Consider the following 19,054-nt stretch of genomic DNA (forward strand, 5'->3'; position numbering starts at 1 on the left):
CCCAGACTCCTTATTTCTCTCCCACAGCATCTTTTGGCTTAAAAAAAAAAAAAAAATTAACCCCAGGCCTTATTATAAAACAGCCCAAAGAAAACAGCTGTTGTTTATTGACTGTATGTTTCGGGGTGCTTCCTCTAAACTATCTCCTTTTTTTTTATTATTTTTTTTTTATTTTTTTTTATTTTTTATTTTTATTTTTTTTTAAACTATCTCCTTTTGAAGTGAATGTTATTAAGTCCATTTTCTAGATAAGACAAGTGAGACTTAGAGAAGTTAAGAAGCTTCAGAGACAAAGGTATTTAAGTGCGAGGGAGGTTTGGCCTAACTGCTAGAACTTATGCTCTTTTTTTTTTTTTTTTTTTAAGATTTTATTTCTTTATTCATGAGAGACACAAAGAGAGAGAGAGAGGTAGAGACGCAGGCAGAGGGAGAAGCAGGGCCCATGCAGGTAGCCTGACGCGGGACTCGATCCCGGGACTCCAGAATCACACTCTGGGCTGAAGGCAAGTGCTAAGCCACTGAGCCACCCAGGGATCCCCAGAACTTATGCTCTTAACCTCTGTGTATCTCCCTGTGCTCAGAGCTGAAACGCATCCAGTAAATTCTCCATTCCTGTCACCTCATTTTTAGGATGGTAGAATGACTCATTTGAAATTACACAACAGCTAACCCAGATTATAGCCTGGATCTTTTTCATTCAAATCCCATGGTCCAGGTATAATATGGTGGTGCCTCCAACATGATTACAATTCTAGGAAATAGGGGTCTCATTACTCACACAGGTTGCTCAAAGGAAATGGACTTGAAATTGTAATAGAGTTATGTAAGGGCAAATGCTTAGGAGAGAAAGTATTGACTCTTTAGTTACAGTTACTTTTCAGCCTCTTTTTAATCTATGGTCATCATGCTAAATTGACACCCTGCAGTGATACCAATATAAAGTACTCACACTGATTGGGTGTCTATCTGTGTGGATGTTTGGGTATGACTGACAGGAAACCATTTTTGCTCGTCTGACTTTCTAGGACTTTGCTTTAACTTTACTCATTATGCTTGTTTAGAAAGTGAGATCAATATATTCACTAAAATGAATTTTTGAGATATTTCACATGCTCTGTCTTTTTAAGGATAGTTTTTAAAGAATATATAGAACATTTTCTACCTCCAAGATTTATCACTTCTCTGTCCAGCATCTATTATTCTATTATTCTATCTAATCTATTATTCTATCTATCTATCTATCTATCTATCTATCTATCTATCTATCTATCTACTTTACTTGTAATTATATTTTCATTTCTTGAGCAGTCAGATGAGAAAACAGATACACACACCAAACCAACCAACCAACTATGATAATAGAACTGCTCATAGAGTTGATAGTTGACTTTCTATGCACTCTGATTAAACTATGGTTTTGCTAGGATTTTGCAAAAACATTTCATTGAGACTGATGAAGAATTTCAGAACTATTTCTGAGCTGCATGCCAAACCTACAAATTAATAAAATTAACAAGAACAGTGACTCCATGCAGGGGTAGTAACTTCATAAAGGATGGCACAGATTTTGATCTACAAAACTCTTCTAACAGATTCCTAGCTAGAGTTTCAATTCGTGTTTGCCATGGTATTAATGCATACTATTTTTCATGGGTGAAAACAAATTATTGTTTTGACGAATAATTTGCCATCTCTTCTACTGGAGTTTGATAGAACTATTCAAAGCCATTTGATCAATGAATTATTTATAAACTACAGTACTGACGTTTGGTAGAAATGCTATTGTTAGAGCTCTGCCAGCCTTTCCAATAGATCTTGGTCTTTTTTTCTCCCTGACTATGGATCACTTGCCCATTTTAAATTGTAGTAAGTGGAGACTTGGTGGAGAGAATGATACTTTATAACAAAAATCACCAATGGCTCAGTAGATAGCAGGGAAAATTACCTGCTCCTCAGTCACATTTAAACCCCGATGCACACCAACTGTTGAGCTAAGGGGGTTGGAATAAGCATGCATCTTTCTCAAAATAAAACCAAGGTGGTTTATTATCAAGGAAAATGATACAATATGTTTTTATATAAGATTTAAGGTATGGTAAATATACAAATAAAATACTGGGCAAATTCACACTATCCATTCCAGATTTATGGTTATCATTGTCCCCCTGTCACAATTAGACCTACCCCTTACGTTCTCTCAAGGCAGAATTTCCTAACATCTTACACTGCCTGTCATTAGGATGGAGGAAATGTGGCATTCATGGTCATGACAGACATCACTAATCAACTGCAGCGCTGTTAGAGCCCTCTTTGCTGCTGAACCTGGCTTGGCCAAAACATATTTAATCTTTGCTCGCTATGCACCGGTATCCACTGAGAATGCACTGTACTACTCCCATTCTATAGGAAGAGCAAGCAAGTTTTTTAAAGATCTAAATCTTGTTTCCAATCAGTTTAAAACTGTTGTAAGCAGTTTTAAATGAGATGTGATGAGATGTGATGATAATGAGAGAAGAATCAGACGTTACTCCAATGCAGGTCATGTTCATGACCTTAAAGCCACAGATATTCAATGAATAATAAGAATGAAAAGGATTTGCACAGACAGGCCATGCCCTGGTTGTTTGGTTAAAAAAAATAGTCACTACATATTAGAATGAATGTTCCCACCCTCCCTCCCATCAATCCCATCAAGTTTACTATAATTTAAGCCAACATCATCTCCTATTTGGAATAATGCAAAAGCATTGTAAAGCCTTGATTCTTAACCTGAGTTCATGCACAGTTTGGCGGTGGGGGGGCAGGGGGGGGGTGACTGTCCCTGAACTACGATGGAAAAAAAAAGCCTCATTTTCATTCACCTCTAAGTGACATTGAGCATTTCCTTCAATTATGTCTACATGTAGAAATCACAGTTGCTATAGGTAGAATCTGTGACTTGTCAGGAATAAAAATCATAGGAATTTTCATGTTACAGATGTTGAAAAAATCTTGAAATAAGCTTTGTATTATCATATCTTTGAGATAATGGTAGATTCATCACCAGATTCCATTATTTAATGTCTTAATAAAGAGACATATATATTCCTCAGTGACAGTTTTCCTTTAATATTTTGCTGACTTTATTTTGTAGAACAATTTCTTTTGTAATCCTATGTATTTTACAAAAATTTGAAAATTCTTTTTTCTGAGAAGGGGTGAGATGCTGAAGGGCCACAGAAAGTGTATACCCTCATTCTTACTGGCTTTCCTGTTTTCATTTGTAGTTTATTCTCAATGTTGCAATCTCACTAACTCCTGCCAGAGGTTAGCACTATCATGTCTCTGACCTTCTTTTCCCTCCAATGGATTCCCAATACAGGGTGAAATCTAGAATTCCTGCCATGGTCTATATAGAACCTGATGTGACCTACCCACCACCTTCTCCATCTACTCAGGTCCCATCTGCTCTGTCTCTTGCCCTCACTAATCACTCCACTTGAGATCTCCACCCTGGCTTTGCTCTTCTTTTGCACTTACTCATCCCTCTGGCTGGAAACCTTATCCTTATCCTCATGGCTCCCTCCTTACTTCTTCAGGATTCTGTGCAAATATATGTCTTCATAACACACACACACACACACACACACACACACACACACACACAACACCTTTCCCTAACTACTTCATTAAAGCATCCTCAACCCCGCCACTCTCTTTTCTCATTGTTTGATTATCCCTAACATATTATGTACTGGTTTCTCCCCCACATGCTCAAGTTTGTGTCAAAACAACAGACAGGTAAATAATGTAAGGAAAATGAACAGGTAGGTATTGTGCAGGTGAGACAAAGCAATGGGATGCCCAAGGGCCAAGCCAAAGAGTCTCCCTATTTCTCCAGAGTCTCCCCCTGTTAGGGGGATAATTCAGGTGGTCTTCATGGTTGACAAAAGGCCAGGTTATTTTACCTTGGTCCTCAGCAAAGGGAATTCTGGAAAGTCCAAGCAAAATAAGCATGTGGTCTGGGAGAAAAAGGCCTAAAATTCATGAACTGGGGTGCGCAATATAACCTCTCCAAAATCCTTGTTCCTCAGCTGTAAAAGGGGGATAACATTCCTTAATTCCCAGGGAAGTTCAAGAGTAAAATGAGATCAGGCAGATAAGTTTATCCCACTGCCTTTTCAGGTGAGGCCAGTGTTCAGAGAAAGGTTAGTTGTTGCCATTTTTGTTGTATAGAAATGAACCATCTATCTACTCTGCTTAGGATTTAGATCAAGTCTTCTTCACCTGGGAGCATGAAAAAGGGTTCACAGGGGGTTGTAAACACCACATACTTTTGGCATGCACACATCTAGATTTCCCTAGAAAAGAGAGCATCATGAAACTCTCCCCACTTTTCCCCTCACAACCATCAGAGGGGTTCAGCATCAAGGTGAAGCCACAGAAGGACAGCAAGAAATGGCATGGGAAGGGATGCACAAAAGCTGCCTGTTCTTCATAGCATATGACTGTCAATTTATCTAAAAGACTAGAGGAAAATATTTGTGTTCATTGGGTCAAATATATTGGAGTACAGAAGACTAAATTTTCATGAACTTCAGAGAGAAAATACTACAGTTCGAAGACATTTCTACCATGTAGGCTTAGGATGTTGCTCCCGTACCCCCTGAGGGTAGAGGACCACTCACGGCTGTTAATAGGTGGTAGTAATGGATACAATTTAGTACAAGAGTGGGAGAAGAAACAGTAGTGCTTACATTTTACTGTGAATCAAAATTCTCTGCAACATGCATCAAAATGCCCTAGATTCTGATTCAGTGGCTGAGCGGTGAGACCCAAGGATATGCATTTGTCATTAGCACACTAAGGAATTTTGATACATGTGGTCCAAGGCCCACTCTAAAAAAGATGTATCAAAAGGAAAGAAGTTAAAAAGAAGGCCTTTCAGTATATCCCACCCCCCCAGGATCAGAGAGCATAATGCTTTAGGGAAAACTCTATTGGTAACTACTAAAGGATGCATTTGTATGGAGGGTCTTTTGTTATCTAGAGTGTTGGAAATCTGTGTAGTGGTGATTGGGGCTAGTTGAGGCTGAGAGATCTTTACCATCTCCTCCTTGAGGACCTAGTTCATATTCACTGCATTTTCTATGATTCATTCATAGTTTTCTTTATCCTGGAATACCTTTTAGTCTGTTCAGAAGTCTGGAGGTAAGTTCTCAGTTCTCTTCCAGAATCCTAGAATTAGAAGGAAGATCTAGTGTGCAAACACTACCAAAGAAACCAGACAAAGTACAGCAAATCAGGTTATTATTCAGAAAGAAAATCAGTTGCTTTCACTCCTCCCTGAACTCCATGGGAGCAGTATACTTCCCAGCCCTGTTAATTTTGGATTTGGTATGGTGACTTGCTTTGGCTAATGGAAAGTGAGTAGATATGATGGTATATGAATTCCAAGCCTACCCCATAAGATTCTGTATGTTTATACTCATTGCTCTATGGCTTAGTTTTTTGTGGTTGCTGTAACAAATTACCGCAAACTGAGTGGCTTAAAATAAAAAAATTTCCCCACTGTTCTGGAGGCCAGAAGTCTGCAATCAAGGGGTTAGCATGGCTATAGTCTCTCTCAAGATGCTAAGGGAAAATCCTTCCTTGCCTCTTCCAGCCCTAGGCACTTCTTAATTTGTGCTTGCATCACTCCACTCTCTCTCTCTCTTTTTTTAAAAAAATATTTAAATTCAATTTAGTTACCATAGAGTGTATTATTAGTTTCAGGGGTAGGATTCATCAGTTGCATATAATACTCAGTGCTCATTATATCAAGAGCCCTCCTTAATGCCCATCACCCAATTAGCCCATCCCCCCAGCCACCTCCCCCCCAGCAACTATCAGTTTGTTTCCTAGAGGTAAGAATCTCTTATGGTTTGCCTCCCTCCCAATTTTCAGCTTATTTTATTTTTCCTTTCCTTCCTCTATGTTCATCTGCTTTGTTTCTTAAATCTCACATATGAGTGAAATTATATGGTATTTGTCATTCTCTGACTGACTTTGCTTAGCATAATATTCTCTAGTTCATCCATGTTGCAAATGGCAAGATTTCATTCTTTTTGATGGCTGAGTAATATTCTCTCATGTATATGTACCACATCTTCTTCCATCACTCAATGGACATCTGGGCTCTTTCCGTAGTTAGGCTATTGTGGACATTATAAACATAGGGGAGCATGGGCCCCTTAGGATCACAATATTTGTATCTTTGGGGTAAATATATAGTAGTGCAATTGCTAGGTCACATGTAGAGTAGCTCCCTTTTTAACTTTTTGAGAAAACTCTGTACTGTTTTCCAGAGTGGCTGTGCCAGTTTGCGTTCCCACCAATAACATAGAGGGTTCCCCTTATATCCTTGCCAACATCTCTTTTTTCCTGAGTTATTAATTATAGCCATTCTCATCTACCTGAGGTGGTTTTGATTTGTATTTCCCTGATGTGGAGTGATGTTGAATATTTTTTCAGGTGCCTGTTGGCCATTTATATGTCTTCTTTGGGGAAATATCTGCTTATGTCTTCTGCACAATTCTTAACTGAAGTTTTTGCTTTTGGGGGCTGAATTTGATAAGTTCTTTATGGATGTTGGATACCAGCCTTTTATCTGATAAGACATTTGCAAATATCTCCTCCCATTCTGTAGGTTGCCTCTTAGTTTTGTTGATTATTTCTTTTGTTGTGCAGAAACTTTTTATTTTGATGAGGTCCCAATAGTTCATTTTTGCTTTTGTTTCTCTTGCCTTTGGAGACATGTCTAGCAAGAAGTTGCTGTGGCTGAGGTCAAAGAGGTTTCTGGCTGTGTTCTCCTCTAGGATTTTGATGGATTCCTGTCTCACATTTAGATCTTTCATCCATTTTGAGTTTATTTTTGTGTATGGTATAAGAAGAATGGAACCAGACCATTTTCTTATACCATGCACAAAAATAAACTCTACTCTCACATCTTCACATTGCCTTCTCCTCTATGTCTGTGTCTTCTCCTCTTCTGTCTCTTATAAGGATGTTTGGTTTTTGGATTGAAGGTCCACCAGGATTATGAATCATGAACTTATCTTGAGTACCTTAATTATATCAGCAAAGACCCCTTTTTCGAGTAAGTTCACATTCATAGGTTCATGGGGTTAAGACATGGACATGTCATTTTGGAGGCCACCATTCAACTAAATACACTCTGGGAACTTCTGATGTCTACAGTAGAACATGCCTTAGTTCTTCAGTCTGGCCCTTGACAGAATTAAACCCAACCCACTGCCTGAAGTAGAGCATACCAGCTAATTCACCAAAATTTGAATAATTGCTGATTACTGTGTGCCACTGAGACATTTTGGTAGCTTGTAATGTGGCAAAAGCTAACTAATACACCAGGTGTGAAGCATATACTCATTTATTTCTCTCCTGGTTAATGAGAATTTTTAAGCTATGTCAGAGACACAGCAAGAGTAAGCAATAGTTAGAAGTGACTTTGTGACATGGAAGTCATTAGAGAAGCTGGTACGTGGTTCTTGTACCAGATAGTTTACCCCCATGTTGTACTGGAAATATTCACTCTGTGTTGGGACTTACATATAATGATATAAATGCCGATATGGAGAGTGGGGAGAGGAAATTATTTCAGCATTTCTTACTTGCTTACCTCTCAAGAATGCAACCCACAGTTGCAAATAGTGATAAGGCTCCTTTGGGTAATTTGCATTTTTCCTTACAGAAGGAAACTAGCTTTTTGAAATCTGATGAAATGGATCTTACTACAGCATACTTTTGCAGGATATATACCAGTCTTTGGTCAGCTTTAAGAAAGGAGTTATTAGTCAGATTAAAAAAAGTAATGGATGAGACGGTGAAAAATGTGTTTGCCACCAAGCAAACAGAAGGCAATATATCAGAATGGGGGAGGTACTCAGCAGTGGAATAAAATTACAGCCTCACTTACAACCTATGGTCCTTGCCCATGAACAGAATTAAATAAGACATTTATTCATTTTCATAGCAACCTGTATAAATAGCTGCTGCAGAGTCTGTGAATTAAAAGAAGGGACCAAATTTGGCTCAGTCTTGTGTCCCCAATACCTGGCTCCAAGCCTGATACTAAGCATATGCTCACTAAGTATTTGTTAAATGAACACGCAGGAACCAGACTGAACTTCATAAAATATAACACCCATTGTGTTACTCCTTTGCTCAAAACCTTTCAGTGGCTTCTGTCTCACCCAGGAATAACCTCAAAGTCCCCTTGATGACTTTTGAAGCCTTGCATGGTCTGACCCTGAATGCCCAGTCTACCCTCATCTGCCTTCTCATTCTCTGCAATTCACTCATTCTTCCTCAGCAAGACACTCCTCCCCCTGTTTTTTGAACTCCACCAGCACACTTCTACTTCAGGAGTTTTGCATTTCCCAACTGTTCTACCTGTGTTGTTCTTTCCTGGATATCTGCATGTCTTACCTCCCTACTTCCTTGAAGTCATTATTCAAATGTTTCCCTCTCCACCGGGCCATCTATGACCACCACATATATAACTGCAACTCCGAGCCTTACTCCTCGACACTTCCTGCCCTACTCATTTAATTTTTTCTTTGTTCTTAACTCAACATAACAGTGGATACTGATATATTTATTTCTTCCTCTAGCGAGGCTATAAACTCTCCCAAATGAAGAGATTTTTAATATATTTTTTGTCTATTGCAATATCCTAAAATTGTGCTTGGCACAGAGTAGTCACAAATAATTTGTTAAATGAGTGACAGAGTGGCAGTTTGTGCTGCACAGTGGGTGATTCCAAGACCAAAGAAATATACCTTGGCAATGAATGTTGTTGCCCTAGCTTAGGACCACAACTGTCTTTGCAGAACTCAGTTGAAAGGAATGCTAGTCTTCAAACAGGTGGAAGGCGTGTAGGAGGTGATTCTTCAAGTTGTTTGTGATTATCTAACCTTGACAGCTGGAATAATAAGCCAACTTAGTGCTAATGTGCCATGTTGTGGCAGCAAGTATGCTTCAGTTTAGTATTACAAATCAGTCTACAGCTTTGTTCTGGTCAACAGGAAACAGCCAGATGAGTGTTGTCATTTATTAAATGTGTCTCCCTAAATAAACTAAAATAGTTGATGCATTAGTATTTTCCTTGTCTGCTGCCTGAGTCTTAGGAGGAAGAAATCCAGGAAGAGATAAGCCCCTCAGAACCTGATAAATTAAAAAAAAAAAAAAAAGAACCTGATAAATTGCCTTGGGGGAGGGACTTGTGTAAAGCTGTCTTTTTTTTCTGATGCAAAGAAATAGAGAAGAGCACCCTAAAAGTTGTGAGCTCTGAAAAAGATTGTGGCTGCATCTTTGCCATTATAACCATCCATTAGGGTGGGGCTCTAAAAACCAATGCTACCTCTCTGGCTTTGCCTGGGTGGAGACAAGGGGGGCCCAAGTCAACGGTTCAGAAAGTATCATTAACACAGCATTTTTCATAAGCCAAACCAATTCCTAGGTGAAGGAACCCCAGACTTTGTTTACTTGAGTGTGTTCTATCTTGGGGCCAGGGTAGGAGAAGCAAGGAGGGAATTGAGATACCCATTTCAACTTTAGCTTATCCTGCTATACATAAGTGTACACATCTCTTGAGTAGGCTTTCTTGAATACTGGGATTAAAGAATGTTCAAATCTGATAAATCAAATGAGTAGGCTAAAGAGAACTCAAATACACTCCAACCTACTTTTTAAATAATCCAAATGATGGTGTAAAAATGAATAAGGCTGTACTATGGATCTATCAGATCCTAGGGCATAGATAGAGGTTGCTCTGGAATCCAGGGAAGTGAATACCTTGAATGTTGGCAGTGTATAGGCAACGCCCATTAGCCATCTTATCAATCTTATTAACTAATTAATATTAACTATTAATAGTTAGTATTAAATAATTAATCAATCTTATTAAGCTGGTAATATCATCCTGATTTTTGTTAAGCACCAGAAAGTTACTACAACTTGACTAAATAATATAATCTCCTCTCCTTCCCTTCTTTCTCCCTCCCCTCCCCCTTTCTTCTCCTTCTCCTCCTTCTCCTTCTGCTTTCTTCTTTCTTCTTCTAATGAAGTTAGGTGACTTGTCTAAAGTCAAAGAGTTAGAAGCAGCAGTCATGATATGAAGCTGGGTCTTTCTCTTCCCAAGTCCTCATCACTATACCTCATTATTTCTTTCATTTCTTTCTTTCAGATTTGTATCTAAATTCTAGTTAGTTAATGTACAGTGCAACATTGGTTTCAGGAGTAGGATTTAGTGATTCATCACTTATATATAACATCCAGTGCTCATCATATCAAGTGCTCTTCTTAAAACCCATCATCCATCTAGCCCATCCCCCACCCACCTCCCTCCATCACCCCTTATTCTCTATTTTTAAGAGTCTCTTATGGTTTGTTTCTTATATTCCACATATCAGTGAAATCATATGCCATTTGTCTTTCTCTGACTGACTTCTTTCGCTTAGCCTAATAATCTCTAGTTCCCTCTATGTCATTGCAAATAGCAATATTTCATTCTTTTTGATGGCTGAATAATATTGCATTGCGTACATATATCACATCTTCCTTACCCATTCATCAGTCAATGGACATTTGGGCTCTTTCCATAGTTTTGTTATTGTTGATAATGCTGCTATAAACATTGAGGTGCATGTGCCCCTTCAAATCTGTATTTTTGTCTCCTTTGGGTACTAGTGCAATTGCTGGATTGTAGCATAGCCTATTTTTAACTTTTTACTGTTCTCTAGAGTGGTTGCAACAGTTTGCTTCCCCCTCAACAGTGCAAGAGGGTTCCCCTTTTTACACATCTTTTCCAACATATGTAGTTTCCTGTGTTGTTAATTTTAGCCATTCTGACAGGTGTGAGGTGTATACCCCACTATTTCACCAGAAGCATGAGAGGATTGGACTGACAGCACTTCAAAGAAGTAAAATATTACGTAGGAAATAGCTCGGTATAAAACTAGATTCTCCAAATGGCATTCTTAGAAAGCTCAAAGTTTCAAAAGGGCTTTGGATAAATTCAGCTTTTACCCACATTTTTGACTTTGTATCTTATTTAATTTAATTCTTCAGCCTAACATGATCCCATACAAGATTTCTCATCTCCATGTCTTTACATGAACATTGTTCTTTCACACAGGATGCTTTGAACTTCAATATAAATGCCACATATTTTCCAAAACCTACATAAGATGCCTCCTTTCTTTGGAGCCTCCATCTTTGGAACTTAGGTACTTGCCTCTTTATATAGCCCATTGGGAGCCAGGTTGTTCCTGATTTATTGCTATGATGCATAGTTGACACTCAGAACATATTTATAAAATGAATAGATGAAATGAAAATAGATTATAGCTCCATATTCTGTAAGAAATGTAAGTCAGAGCTCCTTTTGCAGACATCACCAAGCATCACAGATTAGTATCCTGAAGAGCAGCCAGGCCTCCTGAAAATCTGGCTGCCAATGGTCCCTTTTGACATCTATGCATGCCCTTCTAAAAACTCTCCCACTTGTTATTAAGGAGGTACAGGTAAAATGTGGAAGATAAGCTGGAATTTTTTATCCATTGCAAAACGCCTCACACATTAAGCAATGTTTTGGTTGTCATGGCTCACATCAACACATGATAGGGAATTCAGAGAAATGCTCTTCTACTAGAAGCAGATGAGGCAATTTTGTAGAAGGAAAATAACACAGGTGTAAGAGTCAGGGGATCTGGGTTATAATCTCAGATATGCGACTTTGGGCGATCACTTAATCTCACTAAACTCAATCTTTTCATTTGCAAGCAAAATTAATCATGTTTTCTATGCCTACTTTGGAGGGAGATTCTAGCAACCTAATAAGAAAATATTTTGGCTGATCACTATTTAAGAATTATTGTATTTTTTCTAAGTCACAAAGGCCCACAGCTCTTGTTAAGGCAATCTTGACCCCATATGGACTGAGCAGCTAGGCCATTAGGTGATGAGGAATGTGTAGGTAGAGGAAATTTAAATCTATTACTAATCATATTTCTTTTAAATAAGCTATTTTCTTATTTCATATGTCACCTATGTATTAGCAATACTATGAGATTAAAAGTTACAAAGTTTCTTTTTTAGGGTTTAAATGTCTCACTGGTTAATTGAGAGGAAAAACAACTTCATGTTTAATGTGGTTACTGCCCCTCAAGGTTCCAAGTCAGCACTTAAGACCCCTCTTGAAAATTTTAAGAGAAGGTAAAACCATGCTAATCAGGATAATGGGAATTTATGTATCTAAGTGCAAGCATCCTTTGGGACAGCTCCTCATTCAGATGGGAGTGAAGAAAACACATTGGAAAAGTGATATATATGTACTACTGTATGAAAATATATTTAGAAGACACTATCTTCCTCTCTGCTTAGGGCAGATTTAACTGTGTGACAAAGACTCAGAAGGAATTCTCCAGTGTCTGAAATTGATAGATACTTCTCCATGCCTCAGTCTCTTGTGTAATTCTTCTTTTACACACACACACACACACACACACACACACACACACACACACCTATGCAATGCCCTTTGGAACTCATTTTCCCCTTTAAGCCTGCCTTTATGATGATACCCTGGCATGGCATCCAGAGCTTATTAGCTCTCTTTATCATCTTTTTTGTTGCCTCTACCAAGAAAAGGGAATACTAATTTTATTGGTCAGATTCTAGGGTACTTTAGGAAAACTTTACTAGTGGATAGAGTCACTGCAAGTTAAGAGGTTATACATATGGAATTTAGGGATAGAATCAAAACTCTTAAGAAAGTTCAGTATTAAATAGATATTGAATGAACTAAAGCACATTTTATATCTAAAATTCTACCCCTAATGTCTGTCTCGCATCTACAAAACTAGATCCCTGTGGATAGTCAGACAAAGGCATAATGAGGTTTTTTTTGTCTTTCTTTCCCTCCCAATAAGTTAGTGTAATTTTCTTCCTCACTCCTACTTTCAGTTCTGAGAACCAGTTACAGCCCAGTGTAAGCAAGGGTATAGGTGTGAAAGGCAAGTAAAAGTAAGTTTTCCTGCCTAGGGATTTATATTTTTACAGTTCTATTATTGGGTTCTAAGGAGTTTATTTTCATATCTTTGAAATATTAAGTGACAAGCTTTCTCCCACCTCTACCTTCTCCCCATTCTGTCTCAGGGACGTGGGCCTTTATGGCCTTTGTCTGAAGGAATTAGTGGGAGCAAGTTTCTTACTGGTTGTCATTTGGAAGTTCATAAAAGCCTTGCGAAAGCTAGTCTCTCTGAGTCAGTCCTGAGTCAGGATTTGACTCTCATGACACATGATATACCACACTGGAAGAACAAATTTCAAGTTTTGCCAACCTAATTGTGTCTTTCGAAGGGATGTTGGCTAGACAGGAGCTGGTGGCATATGCAAACACATTAGACACAGCAGTTGGATGTAGCTCTCTTTCTCTGCTTTTCTCTCTTCTCTAGCTTACTTCTGAGATAAAGGTGCACACAGTCATTGGAGGGAACTTGCTAAAATTCTGATTCTGGTTCAGTAATTTTGGGGGGAGGACAGAGATTCTGCATTTCTAACAGATTTTCCAGTGATGCAGATGTTGCTTGTTTGCAGGCCACACATAAGGATATCCCTATACTCCAGCTCAGCTTGCCAGGGGGTTGCCAAGGGTTGGGTAGCAGGTACAGATCCACGTAACAGTCATTCAGTATTTTGCTTTTTCCTCCTTCTGTCCCTTGTAGGTGCAATTCCCTTAAACTCTTTATGTGGAGGGGTGATTGCGAAGGCAGGTAGGGTCTCCTGGTACAAATACTATGCTGATAATCTCCAGGATATCACCATTATTCCTGTATTCCACTATCCCATTGAAAAGTCTAGATTTAAAACTGTAATAGTTAAAGTATTTGCTATCCAGAGGATGATGGCTGGTGGCCAGAAGAATGTCATTGCCACTTGTATCCTTTTGCCTCAATTTATGTTCAAGTTTCTTAAGACATCTAGTCTCCATGGAAGCTGTCATCAGTTAGATTGCTGATATTTTTGGAGACTCCTGCTCAGGGGCTAGTTAGAGCTTTTCTAAACTAATGACACCTGAATTAAAATAACATTCACAAACACAGCTTTACACATAAATGAAGACTCAGCAAAGCTACAGAGGCACATTAGCCTGCTTAACGAGGCAGGCAGGGAGACGGAGAATTATTCTCATTGGATCAAGGATGTTAGCAGCCTCTGTAGAATAGCTGTTCATGAGTATCAGTAATAATACTGAATTCTATTCCTTTATGGGATGGTTCTTCTATAAACATTACTGAACATTTGCTTTGTGTCAGGGACCGTGTGAGGTACTGTGGGAGAAACAAAGATAAATAAGACAAGTGCCTGCTCTTCAGAGATCTGAATGCAGGCTAAGAGAACACATTAACAGTATGAGATTTTAAAGGATTTAGTAGGCCATTAATGTATACATCTGATAGATATTTATTGGGCTGCTACCATGTGCCAGGACATTGTGGTGAAAAGAATACGTACAGTCTCTCAGTCAGTGGAGCTTATTAAATAGCCAATCACAAGTAAATGTGTGATGGCAAATTGATATGTGTCATGAAGGGTACATGGGCCTTAAAGAAGAGAAAAGAGGGACCTGGGTGAGCACAGAATCAGAGAACTGTTCTGAGGAAAGTGAGTTGCTCTGCTCATTTCTCCAGAGACTGAAGGATGAGGAGTTATCTGCTAGGTGGAGATAGCAAGACCCATCCAGGAAGAAAGAAAGGTGTGTCCTGAGGCCCTGAAGCTTGGAGGCAGGAATGAACTGGTGCATTCCAGAACTAAAAGCAGGCCTGTGTGGCCGGATGGCTATGAGGGAGAAGGGGAGAGTAACATCTGTTACTGCAGGACAAATAAGCAGAGGAGGCTCATGTTACAGCACCTGTAGGACCTTTTACGTAGTCCACATTTTCTTCTATATGCACTGGGACACCTCAGAATCCAATCTGTACTTTGGATTCCAGCTGACTCTGCCCATAGAGAGGAGAGGCAAAAGGCAATGCTGAGGGACCAGAGGGAGTTGCCAACTGGGTCATGCTCATCACCTTCTTCAAGAAGCTTCAACATTGACTCAAGTACCTCAAGTCAACTTGGATACAAGTTTGGTCACAATATTTCATTCATTCATTTGATGTTTGCTTATTTATTTATTTATTTATTTATTTATTTATTTATTATTAAAGATTTTATTTATTTATTCATGAGAGACACAGAGAGGGAGGCAGAGACATAGGCAGAGGGAGAAGCAGGCTTCCTGTGAGGAGCCTGATGTGGGACTCGATCCCAGGACCCCAAGATCATACCCTGAGCTAAAGGCAGATGCTCAACCATTGAGCACCATTGAGCTCCCAGGCATCCCTCATTTGATAATTATTTACTAAGTATCTCTTATATGCTGAGCACTGGGGGAAAAGAACTTAGTGAAACAGAAAAAAAATTCCTAGCTTCTCCCCTTCCTCCTTCCTCCCTCTGTCTTTCCTTCTTTCCCTCCCTCCCTCCATCTCTCCCTCCCTCTGTCTCTCCTTCCTTCCTTCCTTCCTTCCTTCCTTCCTTCCTTCCTTCCTTCCTTCCTTCCTTCCTTCCTTCCTTCCTTCCTTCCCTCCTTCTCTTCCTAAAATGTCAATTAAGCTTCAGTGTGCCAGGCACTTTATAACAACCTTGTGAATAATTCTTTGCACGGAGGTCCTTTAACTACTTATACCCTTGGGTGGATCAAATCCGTTAGTTATTAACATCTACATTGGTATATAATAAGAAAGTACTTCCTATAAATGTTTATCATTACTATTAATTATCATTTATTCCCTTGCCTTCCTCTCTATTCTAAGATTAGGCCCTTTGAGGGGGTGTGAATTGGAGAAAGAATTTTGATAATATACTTCAGTGAAGAGCAAGGGTTTTAGAAATGACCTAAAAATTCACAGTAAATCTTAAATTACCCTTTTGCATAAGAGCAATGTCTTAGGCATTGGGGGACACGAGTTCTCATTCCCATTCAACTATTTGTAAATTGTAACCTTGGGAAGAACACTTACTTTCCTCATGTACAAAGTAAAAAGATTGAATTGTATAATCTCCAAGGCCCCCTCAGCTATAAGTTTCTTCTGTGAAAATCAACATGGGATTTGGAATCAGAGGACCTAATACTTCTGCTCATTAACTTGTGACCTTGGCAATGTCACTTGATATTCCCAAAGCCAGATTCCTCATCTGAAATGAAGAGATAAATGATGCAACTTTAAATTTCAACCCAACATTTTAACACAATGCCTGGCACTTTGGTAGAAACTAAAAAGCCATTTTTCAGTGGATGATGAATACTTTCTACCTTGTAAAAATTAAATGAGATCAGGCATATAAAAGAGGTTTGGAAACTATTTGGCACTGTTTCAATAATAGTTCATATACTTATTATGAACTCAATTTGTGTTTTCTTTTTTTAAAAACCCTTTGCTGTGGTTGGTGGAGCATGATCTTTATCTAGCATTATTTGTTAAATTGAGGGTACATCTCCAAACTCTTCAGTGCACATTAAAACAGCAGAAAGTAAGGCTGGGAGAAATGAGTAGGTATGCATTTAATGAGCTATTAAATTTCTCATCAGAAAGCCAGAAACTCAGAGGCAGTCCAAAATAGCAACTCTGCATAACCAGCCAAATAATAAGCTACATTTAAGAGCCAGCAATCCATTCTTAACACGCCTACAAGATAAACTAAACGGGGGGGAAAAGCCAGCTTTGGCTCAAAGACTTCTCTGTAAGGTAACTTTATTCATCATCGCTAGCACTTCCAATTTCCAGGCGACTGTCTCTTAATATGGGCTTGCAGGTTTCATATGAGAATGACAAGGAGTTTAAAGTGTGAAAAGTTACCTCTGCTCCAGAATTTTTGTCTTAGGTTGGAATTTCTTTGGTTTCAACCTCTCGATGTCATTTAAATGCCAGGGTGTTTGTCACCCCTGGTCCCCACTCCATCTCCCACCACTTCAGTTTGTCTACTGCTGCTTTCTCATTCTGGAAAGAGTTGTAGGGGCACCAGCTGTAGTTTGGTTTGGCTTTGATGTGCAGGAGCCTCCCCATCTTTCCCATGAATGATTTCTCTCATTGAGACTCACGTTGAGTTTGAAGTAGAGTTCAATGTTCACAAAAGACTAAAAAAATTCCCTTTGGTATGTGTTGTAAAGAAAAAACATTGCCTCCTTATTTCTGTTCCAGTTCATCCATCTAGAAGGCAGACCGGTGGGAAGGCTGGAACAAAGGCAAGTGTAAATTAACATGCTGATTCCAACATTCACTAGTGATACATGACACCGTGAAGCCTGCTGGTAGCCTCCTTGAGTGAGCTGGGAAGGGGAGAAGGCAGGGATGGCTGTGGGGATAAAGGGCGTGAGATATAAGAGCTAATGTTTCCTCAGAGGTAATAGGGGTTAGCTATCTTACTAGTAAGAACTGCAGCAAAAAAGAGAAGCAACACAAACTACTGTTTTATTGAATCCCTACTACGTGTCAGATAGCATACCAGGTCCATCATATACACTGACTTGTTTATTCCTTACAAAAACTATGTGAGATTTTCACACATGGGAAAATGGAGGCAAAGAGATTAAGTGATTTACCCAAAGTTACCTAATTTGAGTGATGCAGAGCTGAGATTCAAAGCCAGTTCCATTCCACGGTCTGCAGACCAGGGTCTGTACATTTTGTCATGCTATGGATTACCAGAGAGGGTCTTAGGGAATTTTGAATGGTGGTCTTTTCTTTCTGGCTCTCCTGATTCCCAGGGCTTATATGAGGGAGATGGAGTTGGCTCAGGGCTAACAGAGTGATTCCTTTCCGCTAAGATGAGAACTTTGATGCCTCAGCCCCCACACCCCCGTTTAAAGCTGACAATAATCTGAATTGTGAGATGTTGGCAAAAGGAAAGAGGTGTGGTACAAAAGGTAAAGGGCATCCTGGTGATGTTTGCAAACAAGTAGCAGGTGCATATATGTCCAAAGGCGAAACACAAAACCCAACAGGGCATGAAAGCAGAGGTAAAGTATATCTAGTTGGGTGGAAGTGATAGACTCTCAAAAGACCTCATAGAGGAGGTGACTTCTGAGCTGCACTTTGGAAGAGAGGAAGAATGATGGCAGGCAGAAATGGGTATATTCCAAAATTAAAAATAGAATCCTTATTAATTGCATCCCAGACAAAAATGTGATTTGAGGTAGGAGAAACTCACACCGTGAAGGCAACATCTTCTGGCCAATAAAAATGTTGACCCCAGCGGTTTGCTAGAGTAGATATGAGTACACTCAAGTAGAAAGCATTTGCTTGGACAGAAGTCTGATTTCAAGTTCTAATTCTGGGACCGAGGTAGGAGGTAACCACTCTGAGACTCAATTCCTTCAGCTGGAAAGCTGTAATAGCCTCTGCCTCCCTTTCTCCCAGCTTTTGGAAAGGTTCAGATACGATAAAGTAGATGAAGGGTTGCAAGTGAAAAGAATGATCATTTCCTTTGGAAGATTTTTCCCCCCTAGTACATTCTGGATATTTCTGGGGATAGTGGCTTCCATTGGAAAGTTCTTTTGAGTTTTATTGGCTAAATGACTTGCCCACACCATTTAATCATCTAAGTCAAAGCTTACAAGGTGCTTCAATTTCTCAAACAAACAAATAAATGATCAAGATACATTTTTGACACAACTTCATACACGTCTGAGTAGGTCATAAAGAAATCCATCACATTTGCACACAGAGCACATATATAGGTGCACACACTACCCATCTGTCCTTACCAGCCTTCTATTGAAGAAAGACAATCAGATGCCAAAAATGTAGGAAGGATAGAACCTCAGTAAAATTCTCTTTAAATGGAATAAGTGTAGCATTATGAGAAATTCACTGCACCGTCCCTCTGCTGCAGAAGGTAAAGGCATCATTTTGTGATGACATCAAGTCACATTGGGCCCCCCTTCAAATTTGCCAGATGTTTGCTAGGG

Source organism: Canis lupus, chromosome 20 (assembly GCF_011100685.1).
Source record: "Canis lupus familiaris isolate Mischka breed German Shepherd chromosome 20, alternate assembly UU_Cfam_GSD_1.0, whole genome shotgun sequence".
Classification (NCBI taxonomy): Eukaryota; Metazoa; Chordata; class Mammalia; order Carnivora; family Canidae; genus Canis; species Canis lupus.